At 39.3% G+C, this 13,577-nt stretch overlaps 1 protein-coding gene across 5 annotated transcripts in view; it reads right to left on the bottom strand.

The window, feature by feature from the left end:
- The window catches only part of ACER3 (alkaline ceramidase 3), a 157,789-nt gene that overhangs the window by 24,453 nt on the left and 119,759 nt on the right, over positions 1-13,577 (bottom strand). The gene's annotated exons all lie outside the window — the stretch shown is intronic.

Genomic DNA, 13,577 nt, shown 5'->3' with positions numbered 1-13,577 from the left:
AGAGTTGAACTGAAGAAGCTACCAAGCCAGAAATACCACTAGGCACAATAAAAAAACAGACTGCTGTCTCTCCAAAGAAACAAGAAAAAGGCAATCTAGCAAGATAGAAAGCTTACAATAATCACTATTCTATAGCCAAACACCACAGAAAAAACAATAGCCTCACCCTCCATTCATCCTCAAAGCCTGAATGGGAAGCCTAGACTTCATTTCTAATCAGGCCCAAAGAAGGTACCCCAATCTGCTGCTAAGTCACTTCAGTTGTGTCCGACTCTGTGCAACCCCATAGATGGCAGCCCACCAGGCTCCCCGTCCCTGGGATTCTCCAGGCAAGAACACTGGAGTGGCTTGCCACTGCCTTCTCCAAGGCATGAAAGTGAAAAGTGAAAATGAAGTTGCTCAGTCGTGTCCGACTCTTAGCGACCCCATGGACTGCAGCCTTCCAGGCTCCTCCATCCATGGGATTTTCCAGGCAGGAGTGCTGGAGTGGGGTGCCATTGCCTTCTCTGACCCCAATCTCCTGCTATACTAATACCCCAATCTCCTGCTATACTAATATCAAGCAGTGAGGGGCTGGAACTTTCCCCACTCAGAAGTAACAAGCTCTCCATTTCCTGCAGTGTCAGTGGAGACCATGTGGGGAGCCTGGACTTCCATCGTCATGTGGTAATAATCAGGTGCTTTCTCTCCTCATTGTGGTGATATCAGAGTAGATCTACTGGGGTGTCAGAATTTCTGCCAATGGCCAGAGGTAACAAGGTCGTATCAACAACCTCAGATATGCAAATGATACCACCCTTACCGCAGAAAGCGAAGAGCAACTTAAGAGCCTCTTGATGAAGGTAAAAGAGGAGTATGAAAGAGCTGGCTTAAAACTCAACATTCAAAAGACTAAGAACATGACATCTGGTCCCATCACTTCATGGTAAACAGATGGGGAAAACATGGAAACTGTGGCAGATTTTATTTTCTTGGGCTCAAAAGTCACTGTGGATGGTGAATGCAGACATGAAATTAAAAGACGCTAGCTCTTTGGAAGAAAAGCTATGACCAACCTAGACAGCATATTAAAAAGCAGAGAAATCACTTTGCTGACAAAGGTCTGTCTAGTCAAAGCTACTGTTTTTCCAGTAGTCATGTATGAATGTGAGAACTGGACCATAGAGAAAGCTGAGCACCCAAGAATTGATGCTTTTGAACAGTGTGTTGGAGAAGACTCTTGAGAGTCCCTTGGACAGCAAGGAGATCAAACCAGTCAATCCTAAAGGAAATAAACATTCACTGGAAAGACTGATGCTGAAGCTAAAATACTTTGGCCACCTGATGCAAAGAGCTGACTTATTGGAAAAGATCCTTATGCTAGGAAAGACTGAGGGCAGGAGGAGAAGAGGGCAACAGAGAATGAGATGGTATGGATGGAATCACGAATCAATGGACATGAGTTTGAGCAAACTTGGTGAGATAATGAAGGACAGGGAAGCCTGGTGTGCTGCAGTCCATGGGGTTGCAAAGAGTTGGACATGACTTAGTGGCTTAAAAACAACAATTAAATCACGTCAGTAGTCAGAAATTTGTATGCAAATGTGACACTGCTAGAATGTTTACCACACATTAAGATAAATAATTGCAGTCTTACAGATTCTCACAGTGAATAGAAAAAGAAGAGACACTCTCCAAGTGATATATGAGGCAATTATAGTTTACTGTAAGATACTGAATATAGTTTCCTGTGCTATAAAGTAGGACCTTGCTATATATCTATTTTATATATAGTAGTTTATATCTGCTAATCCCAAACTTCTAATTTATCCCTCTGCCCGCCTTGTTTGGCAACCATAAATTTGCTTTTTATGTTAGTGAGTCTGTTTCTGTTTTGTAAATAAGTCCTTTTTTATTTATGTCCTATTTTAGACTCCATATATAAGTAATACCATATATTTGTCTTTCTCTTCCTGACTTACTTCACTCTGTGTGATAATCTCTAAGTCTACACATGTTATGGCAAGTGACATTATTTCATTTCTTATATACTTGTTTAATATTCCTCTCTCTTTGTATATACATATATATATATACAGTGGAATATTATATATCTGTGTGTATATATATATCTCACACCTTTATCCATTCATTTGTTGATGGACATTCAGGTAGCTTTCATGCCTTGGCTATTGTAAATAGTGTTGCCATGAAAATCACGGGGCATGTAGCTTTTGGAATTAAGAGTCTTCTCTAGATATATGCCCAGACATGGGCTTGCTGGATCCTATGGTAACTCAATTTTTGGTTTTTTAAGGAACCTCCATACTGTTTTCCATAGTGGCTGTACCAATTTACATTCCTACCAACAGTGTGAGAGGGTTCTTTTTTTAGAGTTCTCTTTTCTCCAAATCTTCTCTAGAATTTATTCCTTCTAGACTTTCTAATGATGGCCATTCTGTCAGATGTGAGGTGATATACCTCATTGTAGTTTTAATCTGTGCTTCTCTAACAATTAGCAATATTTACCATCTTTTCATATTTTACTGGCCATGTGGATGTCTTCTTTAGAGAAATACCTATTTAGGTCCTCTGCTCATGTTCTGAATGGGTTGTTTGTTTTTTGTTATTTAGATGTATAAGCTGCTTGTAGATTTTTGAAATTAAGGCTGTTGGTTGCATTGTTTGCAAATATTTTCTCCTAGTCCACAGGTTGTATTTTCACTTTGTTTATGGTTTCCTTTGCTGTTCAAAAGCTTATATGTTTGATTAAGTCCCATTTATTTATCTTTATTTGTATTGACCTGAAAGACTGACCTAAGAAAATACTGGCATGATTTATGTCAGAGAATGTTTTCCCTATCTTGTTTTCTAGGTGTTTCATGGTGTCATGTCTTATAAAGTCATGTCTATAATCCATTTGAGTTTATTTTTGGGTACGGGGTGAGGAGTATTCTAACTTCACTGATATATATGTGGGTGTCTAGCTTTCCTAGCATCACTTGCCAAAGGGACTATCTTTTCTCCATTGTGTATTCTTGCCTCATTTCTCAAACATTAATTGATCATAGGTGTATGGGCTTATTTCTCAGCTCTCTCTTCTGTTCTACTGATCCATAGGTCTGTTCTGAGCCAACATCATGCTGCTGTGATTACTGTACCTTTGAGGCATTGTCTAAAGTCTAAAAGGGCTATGCCTCCAGCTCTGTTTCCTCAGAACTGCTCTAGCAATTCTGGGTCTTTTATCTTTCCACATAAATTTCAGGATTATTTGTTCTAGTTCTGTGGAAATTATCATGGGTAGTTTGATAGGAATCACATTAAATTTGTAGATTGCTTTGGGTAATAGGGTCATTTTAACAATATTAATTCTTCCAAACTGAGATAATGAGATGTAATTCCCTTTCTTTGAATCATCTTTAGTTCCCTTTAACTACATTTTATAGTTCTCAGCATATAAAGTCTCTGACCCTCTTCATCAGGTTTATTCCTAAGCATTTTGATTTTTCAACGTGCTTTTAAAAGAGACTGCTATTTTACTTTCCCTTTCTAATAATTCATTGTTAACGTAAGGAAATGCAACACATTTATGTATGTTAGTCTTGTAGTCTGCTACTATATCTTGCTTAATTTGCTTATCAGTTTGAGTAGATTTTGTGTGAAGTCTTTAGCTTTTCTATTTATAATATCAATGCTGAATCTTCATTGGAAAGACTGATGCTGAAGCTGAAGCTCTAATACTTTGGCCACCTGATGCAAAGAGCCAACTCATCGGAAAAGACAGAAGGCAAAAGGGGACGACAGAGGATGAGATGGTTGACTGGCATGACCAACTCAATGGACATGAGTTTGAGCAAGCTCCGGGAGATGGTGAAGGACAGGGAAGCCTGGCAAGATGCAGTCCATGGGGTTACAAGGAGTCAGACACGACTGAGCAACTGAACAACAATATATAATATTAATCATCTGCATATAATAACAGTTTAACCTCTTCTGTTCCAACTTGGATACCTTTATTTCCTTTTTCCCATCTGATTGCCGTGTTGAGGACTTCCAATATAATGTTGAATAGAAGTGGTACGAACGGGCATCCTTCTCTTGTTCCAGATTTTAACAGGAAAGCTTTCAGCTTTTCACCACTGAGTATTATATTGGCTGTACATCTGTCATAAATAACTTTTATTCTGTTCAGGTATGTTTCCTCTATACCCACTTTAGTGAGAAATTTTATCATGAATGGATGTTGAATTTTATCAAATGCTTCTTCTGCATCTATTGAGATGATTTCTGTCTTTTGATGTGGTGTATCACATTGAGTGATCTACCACACTGATTGATCTATCACATTGATTGATCTACTACTGTGGGCAGGAATCCCTCAGAAGAAATGGAGTAGCCATCATGGTCAACAAAAGAGTCCAGAATGCAGTACTTGGATGCAATCTCAAAAACGACAGAATGATCTCTGTTCATTTCCAAGGCAAACCATTCAATAACACAGTAATCCAAGTCTATGCCCCAACCAGTAATGCTGAAGAAGCTCAAGCTGAATGGTTCTATGAAGACCTACAAGACCTTTTAGAACTAACACCCAAAAAAGATGTCCTTTTCATTATAGGGGACTGGAATGCAAAAGTAGGAAGTCAAGAAACACCTGGAGTAACAGGCAAATTTGGCCTTGGAATACGGAATGAAGCAGGGCAAAGACTAATAGAGTTTTGCCAAGAAAATGCATTGGTCATAACAAACACCCTCTTCCAACAACACAAGAGAAGACTCTATACATGGACGTCACCAGATGGTCAACATCAAAATCAGATTGATTATATTCTTTGCAGCCAAAGATGGAGAAGCTCTATACAGTCAGCAAAAACAAGACCGCGAGCTGACTGTGGCTCAGACCATGAACTCCTTATTGCCAAATTCAGACTGAAATTGAAGAAAGTATGGAAAACCACTAGACCATTCAGGTATGACCTAAATCAAATCCCTTATGATTATACAGTGGAAGTGAGAAATAGATTTAAGGGCCTAGATCTGATAGATAGAATGCCTGATGAACTATGGAATGAGGTTTGTGACATTGTACAGGAGACAGGGATGAAGACCATCCCCATGGAAAAGAAATGCAAAAACGCAAAATGGCTGTCTGGGGAGGCCTTACAAATAGCTGTGAAAAGAAGAGAAGTGAAAAGCAAAGGAGAAAGGAAAAGATATAAATATCTGAATGCAGAGTTCCAAAGAATAGCAAGAAGAGATAAGAAAGCCTTCTTCAGCGATCAATGCAAAGAAATAGAGGAAAACAACAGAATGGGAAAGACTAGAGATCTCTTCAAGAAAATCAGAGATACCAAAGGAACATTTCATGCAAAGATGGGCTCGATAAAGGACAGAAATGGTATGGACCTAACAGAAGCAGAAGATATCAAGAAGAGATGGCAAGAATACACAGAAGAACTGTACAAAAAAGATCTTCATGACCCAGATAATCACAATGGTGTGATCACTGACCCAGAGCCAGACATCCTGGAATGTGAAGTCAAGTGGGCCTTAGAAAGCATCACTACGAACAAAGCTAGTGGAGGTGATCGAATTCCAGTTGAGCTATTTCAAATCCTGAAAGATGATGCTGTGAAAATGCTGCACTCAATATGCCAGCAAATTTGGAAAACTCAGCAGTGGCCACAGGACTGGAAAAGGTCAGTTTTCATTCCAATCCCAAAGAAAGGCAATGCCAAAGAATGCTCAGACTACCACACAATTGTACTCATCTCACACGCTAGTAAAGTAATGCTCAAAATTCTCCAAGCCAGGCTTCAGCAATATGTGAACCATGAACTTCTTGATGTTCAAGCTGGTTTTAGAACAGGCAGAGGAACCAGAGATCAAATTGCCAACATCTGCTGGATCATCGAAAAAGCAAGAGAATTCCAGAAAAGCATCTATTTCTGCTTTATTGACTATGCCAAAGCCTTTGACTGTGTGGATCACAATAAACTGTGGAAAATTCTGAAAGAGATGGGAATACCAGACCACCTGACCTGCCTCTTGAGAAATTTGTATGCAGGTCAGGAAGCAACGGTTAGAACTGGACATGGAACAACAGACTGGTTCCAAGTAGGAAAAGGAGTACATCAAGGCTGTATATTGTCACCCTGTTTATTTAACTTATATGCAGAGTACATCATGAGAAACACTGGACTGGAAGAAACACAAGCTGGCATCAAGATTGCCGGGAGAAATATCAATAACCTCAGATATGCAGATGACACCACCCTTATGGCAGAAAGTGAAGAGGAACTAAAAAGCCTCTTGATGAAAGTGAAAGTGGAGAGTGAAAAAGTTGACTTAACGCTCAACATTCAGAAAACGAAGATCATGGCATCTGGTCCCATCACTTCATGGGAAATAGATGGGAAAATAGTGGAAACAGTGTCAGACTTTATTTTTCTGGGCTCCAAAATCACTGCAGATGGTGACTGCAGCCATGAAATTAAAAGACGCTTACTCTTTGGAAGGAAAGTTATGACCAACCTAGATAGGATATTCAAGGGCAGAGACATTACTTTGCCAACAAAGGTTCGTCTAGTTAAGGCTATGGTTTTTCCTGTGGTCATGTATGGATGTGAAAGTTGGACTGTGAAGAAGGCTGAGCTCCGAAGAATTGATGCTTTTGAACTGTGGTGTTGGAGAAGACTCTTGAGAGTCCCTTGGACTGCAAGTAGATCCAACCAGTCCATTCTGAAGATCAGCCCTGGGATTTCTTTGGAAGGAATGATGCTACAGCTGAAACTCCAGTACTTTGGCCATCTCATGTCAAGAGTCGACTCATTGGAAAAGACTCTGATGCTGGGAGGGATTGGGGGCAAGAGAAGGGGATGACAGAGGATGAGATGGCTGGATGGCATCACTGACTCGATGGATGTGAGTCTCAGTGAACTCCGGGAGTTGGTGATGGACAGGGAGGCCTGGCGTGCTGCGATTCATGGGGTCGCAAAGAGTTGGACACGACTGAGCGACTGACCTGATCTGATCACATTGATTGATTTGCCTATATTGAACCTCCTTGTAACCTGGGATGAATCCAGTTTCATAATGGCATCTGATCTTTTTTCAGTTCTGTTAGATTCGGTTTGTTAATATTTTGTTCAGGATTTCTGTGTTGCTGTTTATCAGTGATGTTGGCCTATAATTTTCTTTTTTGGTAGTGTCCTTGTCTGGTTTTGGTATCAGGGTGGTGGTGGCTTCAAAGACTGACTTTAGGCGTCTTCTTTCTTCTTCGCTTTTTTGGAAGACTTTGAGACGTACTAGTATAAGTTTGTCTTTGCATGCTTGGTCCTAGAATTCTCTAGTGAAGCCATCCAGTCCTGAATTTGTTTGCAGGGAGGTATATATTTTTTGTTTTACAGATTCTATTTCACTTCATGTAGTAAGTCTGTTCAAATTATCTATTCCTTCTTGATTCAGTTTTAGTGGGTTGCATGATTCTAGGAATTTATCCATTTCTTCTAGGTTGTCCAATTTGCTGGCATATAACATTCATAGCATTCTCTTATTATTATTATTTTTTTTTGTATTTCTGTGGTAGTATGAGATATAATTTCTCCTTTTTCATTTCTTATTTTGTTTATTTGGGAATCTCTTCTTTTCAGTGAACTGTGTAGAGGTTTGTCAATTGTGTTTATCCTTTCAAAAAAAAACTCATGGTTTTATTGATTTTTTTCTATTGTTTTTTAATCTCTATTTTATTTCCTCTCTCACCTTTACTATTTCCTTCCTTTGCTAACTTTAGGTTTCTTCTTTATCGAATTTTTTTCAATGATAGGTTAGGTTGTTTGAGATTTTTCTTCTTTTTCTTTTTTTTTTTTTGAAGAAGGCCTATATTGCTATAAACTTCCCTCTTAAGACTGCTTTTGCTGCATCCCATTTTTAATTTTGTATGGTTGTGTTTTCACTGACATTATCTCAAGGTATTTTTAAATTTCCTCTTCAAGTTGAGCTACTGGTTTTTTTAGCAACATGTTACTTAGTAACTTTTTTTCCCCCTTGTTTCTCTTTCTATGGCTGATTTCTAGTCTATCCTAGATCATGTTCCATGTGCACTTGAAAAGAATGTGTATCCTGGGTTTTATGTCATGTCACCATATCAAGATGTATCAAAATTTTAAAAACCAATTAAGTCTAACTGCTCTATTGTGCCATTTAGGATCTCTGTTGCCTTACTGAGTTTCTGTCTGAAAGATATGCCCACTGATGTCAGTGGGATGTTAAACCCTACTATTATTGTATTCTCATCAATTTCTCCCTTTTTGTCTGTTAGTATTTGGGTTCTTCTACAGTAGATGCATAAAAATATAAAATCCTCTTCCCTTGTTGATCCTTTTAACATTAGTGGCCTTCCTTATCTTTCTTTCTAGCCTTTAATTTAAAGTTTATTTTGTCTGATACTGAGTATTGCAATTCCCACTTTCTTGTCATTTCCGAGTGCATATTTTTTTCATTCCCTCACTTTTCAATCTATGTGTGTCCTTCACTCTAAAAAGGGTCTCTTGTAGGCAACATATATATTGTAGGCTCTTGTTTTTTATCCAATCTGCCACTTTACGTATTTGATTGGAGTCTTTAGTCCATTGACATTTAAGGTAATTATTGATATGTATTTATTGCCATTTAAAACCTTGCTTCCCAGTAGATTTTGTATTTCTTCTTTATTCCTTTTTTCCCTTTTCCTTTTGTAGTTTGATGACTTTCTTTTATATTATGCTTGAGTTCTTTTTGTTGTTTCTGTATCAATTATGTTTTTTATTTGTGGTTACTCTGTTTTCCAAGTATATTAATCCATTAATGTATCTATTTGCCTGAGACTGGTAGTCATATGGGCTTAAAAAAAAAAAAAAAATCCTACGTTTTCTTACTCTCCTCTCCCACATTTTATGATTTTGATGTCTTCTCTAACATCTTCATGTTTATCCTTTTGCTGTTCATTGCAGTTATCACTATTCTCACAAAGTTTTGTTTTGTTTGTTTTTTTAAATTCTGCCTTATTTTCCAATCGTGATTTTCTCTTTCCTATAGATTGTTGCTTCTTTTCTATGTATGTATGTATTTAATTATGCCAAGCTGCATGGCTTGCGGGATCTTAGTTCCACGACCAGGAATTGATGTTGGGACCGGCCCTGAAAGTGTTGAGTCCTAACCGCTGGACTGCTAGGAATTCCCTATTTCTTTTCTATTTACAGACAACCTTTCAATATTTCTTTTAGGTTAGGTTTAGTACTACTATATTCCTTTAGGTTTTGTTTGTCTGAGAAATTCTTTATCCTTCTATTCTGAATGATAATCTTGCTATGTAGAGTATTCCAGATTGCAGGCTTTTCATTTTCAGAACTTTGAATATATATTGCCACTCCCTTCTGACTGGAATGTTTCTGTAGAGAAATGAGCTGAGAGCTTTATGGGGATTCCCTTATAACTAACTCTTTGTTTTTCTCTAGCTGCCTTTAAAATCCTCATTATCTTTAATCTTCACCATTTTAATTATACCATGTCTTGGTGTAGGTTTGTTTGGGTTCTCCTTGTCTGGGCTTCCTGTGCCTGGCTATCTGTTTCCTTCTTGAAGTTTGGGAAGTTTTCAGGCATAATTTCTTCAACTATAATTTCAACCCTCTTTCCTTTTTCTCTTCTAGGATCCCTATTCCACAGACTGGCTCACTTTGTATTATCCAAAAGGTCTTATATATTGATTTTGTGTGTGTGTGTGTCTTTCTGTCTGCTGTTTTGATTGGGTAACTTCCATTATTATATCTTCCAGATCACTTGTTTGATCTTCTGCATTATTTAGTTTGCTATTCACTGCCTTCAGCTTGGGTTCCATCTTCAGCAAATGAGTTTTCTAGTTTTAATTGATTCCCCTTAATAGTTTCTAGTTCCATGTTACAGTGATGTACATTTCTGTTGATAGCCTTTCTTAATTCCTTCAGTATTTTTACTACCTCCTTTTTGAACATGGGATCTAGTAGACAGGAGAGGTCTGTTTTATTGTTCTTTCAGGGGACTTCTCTCGTTCTTTTAATTGGCAGTGTTTCCTCTGCTTCTTTTTACCTCTATTTCTCTATGAATTTAGGAGGAGCAGTTATCTACTGTGGTCTTTAAGGGCTGTTTTTATGTAGGAACATTCCTGTGGAGGAGCTTCCCTAATAGCTCAGTTGGTAAAGAATCCACCCTCAATGCAGGAGACTCTGGTTTGATTCCTGGGTTGGGAAGATCCGCTGAAGAAGGGATAGGCTACTCACTCCAGTATTCTTGGGCTTCCCTTGTGGCTTAGCTGATAAAGAATCCACCTGCAATGCGAGAGACCTGGGTTCAAATCCTGGGTTGGGAAGATCCCCTGGACAAGGGAAAGGCTACCCACTCCAGGATTCTGGCTTGGAGAATTCCATGGACTGTATAGTCCATGGGGTCGCAAAGAGTCAGACACAACTGAGCAACTTTCACATTCCCGTGGAGCCTGTATGAGACTAATATTTTTGGTGCAAAGTTTGTTTTTTAGTATGGATGTCTGCCATGTCTTTCCTCAGTATGTGCTGGCTCTTATTCCCTTCATAAGGGTGGGTGCTGTGGTGACCACAGCCTGCACTGTATGTTGACTAGGGCCTCCTCTTTACTCTGTGGCTGTCACAGCCCTGTCAGGGGCAGGGTCTGCTCCCCAGTTGTTGGAGTAGAAACCCCCAAAGTGAAAGTGAAGTCGCTCAGTCATGCCCGACTCTTTGCGACCCCATGGATAATAGCCTGCACCAAGCTCCTCTGTCCATGGGATTTTCAAGGCAAAAGTACTGGAGTGGGTTGCCATTTCCTTCTCCAGGGAATCTTCCCAACCCAGGGATCGAACCCAGGTCTCTGACATTGTGGACAGACGCTTTACCGTCTGAGCCACCAGGGAAGTCCAATAGAAACCTCCAGATCCAATTCAAAACTCAGTGTCGGGTACATGGAACTGGCGTGCTTCTGCTGGGAGAGGAACCACTGAGTATTCCTCCACAGGAGCTGTCCACCAGAATGTGACTCTGGTGTCATCTGCCACCATTGTGTGGGCTCACAAAGTACTTCATTGTTGGCACTACCCTCGGCCCTGCTTCAGTCATGGGAATGCAGGCAATCAGTATGAATGTCCCTCAGCTGCTGTGCTCAAAAGCCACTGGCCCAGATCTGCCAAAGTCAGGCACTGGGACTTGCCATAATGCTCCCCTGGAACTGCCATGGGAGCTACGGAATCCGTGTAGACCCTGGCCCACGTGTGCATTTACATGCCCGCAAAGCCAACAGCCACTAAATCTGGACCCACTCCAGGCTCAGGAGCACAAGTAATCCACTGAGATGTCCAGCAGGCACTGAACTTACAAAGGCACCAGTGTTGTAAATCCATCAGTCACAAAGCTGCAAGCCCAGATTTCAGCCCTGCCTCAGTGCATGGCCAACTGCCAGGGCTTGCAAGCTCCTAGAGCTCATAGAGGGGGAACTGTGCCTGCTGTGAACAAAGAGGAAAAAAAGTTTTCTACGGCAGGGTCCCTCCCCTCTGTTTGTGTGTGCATTAACAATGGGGCTTCTATGGTGGACATGGGCTCCATCTTGTACATACTCCCAGTTGTGGCCTGGGCCACACTCCAGCTTCTTCAGGCTGTCTCCATATAGCCAACCCCAGTCCAGTCCTCTCCCCAGGTTTGTCTGCTGAAGCCCGAATTTCAGCACTCAGCCCCTACATGTAACAGCGGATGCATGTCTCAGGCTAGGGGGTGCAGCATGGTGGTCAGATCTTCTGTACTGGTCTCTCTCTGTTTTGCCTGCCACAAGCCAATTGCTGTACACTCCTTTGAAGCTCCGATGCTCCCTTTCTGTCCTGACTGATCTCCCAGCTGAGGAAGGGCATTCCCAGGATGAGGGAATCTTTCCTGTTTCATAGTTCCTTCCCAGGGTGTAGGTCAAAGCCCAATTCTGTATTTTTTTTTTTCCTTTTGTTTTACACAGTTACATGGTGAACTTTCTTGCAGCTTTCGTTGTATGAGATCTTTTGCAGTGTTTAGTAGTCATTATGAGAACTGTTCTGTGAGATGTATCTGTGAGAGAAGGTGAGCTCCATGTCCTTCTATTCTGTCATCTTGATCTCTCTGGTACTATTATTAATATGCTATGTTTATACATAATAAATATTTGGACAGCAAAATTTAAAAATACAATACCATTGTTTAAAAAAAAAATATCAAAACTCCAAAATGCTGATGGAAGAAATCAAAGATTATCCAAATAAATGAAGAGACACATAAGACACATAGTGTTCATAGACTGGAAGACTCAACATAGTAAAGATGTCAATTCTTCATAAATAGATATGATGGTTCAATGCAATGTGCAATTCCTATCAAAATCCCAATAAGATTTTAAATATAGACATTATTCTAAAACTTGTATGAAAGGCAAAGAAATCCAAATAGCACAAACAATTTGAAAGCAAAGTGAGAGGGATCAATCTATATGATTTGAAGAGTTATTCTACAGGTACAGTAATCAATAGAGTATAGGATTGGTAGAAGAATAGACACCAAAATCAGTAGAATAGAATTCCAAAACTCAGAAATACATCCACATAAATATATTCAAATAATTTTTGAGGACGGTGCAAAAGCAATTCATTGAAAAAACGGCCATTTCAACCCGTGGTCTTGGAGTAGTTGGATATCTAAAGGCTAAAAAATGGACCTCAAGCTAATCCTTACCCTTATATAACTCAAAATAAAGTTCCATGTAAAATGTAAAACTATACAAAACTTTTAGTAAAAAAACAAGGGAAAACCTAGGGTTAGGCATAGAGTCCTTAGACTGGACACCCAAGTGTGATATATAAAAGGAAAACTGATAAACTGACTTCATAAAAATTAAAAACTTTTGCTCTGTGAAAGACCACATGAAGACCATGGAAAGACTAGTACAGATTGTGAGAAAATATTTGTGAGCCACATATTTGAGGAAGGATTAGTATCTACAATATACAAAGAATGCTCAAAACTCAACTGGAAAAAGAGAGAAACAATCTCATTAGAAAATAGACAAAGACAGGAACAGACATTTCACCAAAAAGGACATAGAGATGGCAAGTAGGCACATGAAAATATGTTCAACATCAATACCCATTAGGGAAATGAGACTTAAAACCACAATAAGATATCAGTACTTATCTATAAGAATGGCTAAAATTAAAAATAGTGACAATACCAAACGTTGGCAAGGATGCAGAGAGAATGGCTCACACATACAGTGCTGGTGGGAATGCAAAATCGAACAGCCACTCTGGAAAACAGTCTGGCAGGTTTAAAAAGAACTAAATATACAACTATCATACAACCAAGTAATTGCATTCTGGGCATTTATTCCAGAGAAATGAAAACTTATCTGTAAACAAATTTTCATAGCAGACTTATTTGTAACAGTAAGAAACTAGAAATAAAAAACTATAAATTCAGGTGTCATTCAACAGGTGAATGATTAACCTGTGGTACACCCATATCATGAAATATTATCCACAATAAAAAGGGACAAACTACTGATAT

This window comes from Bos indicus, chromosome 15 (genome assembly GCF_029378745.1).
Source record: "Bos indicus isolate NIAB-ARS_2022 breed Sahiwal x Tharparkar chromosome 15, NIAB-ARS_B.indTharparkar_mat_pri_1.0, whole genome shotgun sequence".
NCBI classification, from domain to species: Eukaryota; Metazoa; Chordata; class Mammalia; order Artiodactyla; family Bovidae; genus Bos; species Bos indicus.
Note: the sequence above shows the minus strand (reverse complement) of the source record. Positions and strands in the feature narration are given on the sequence as shown.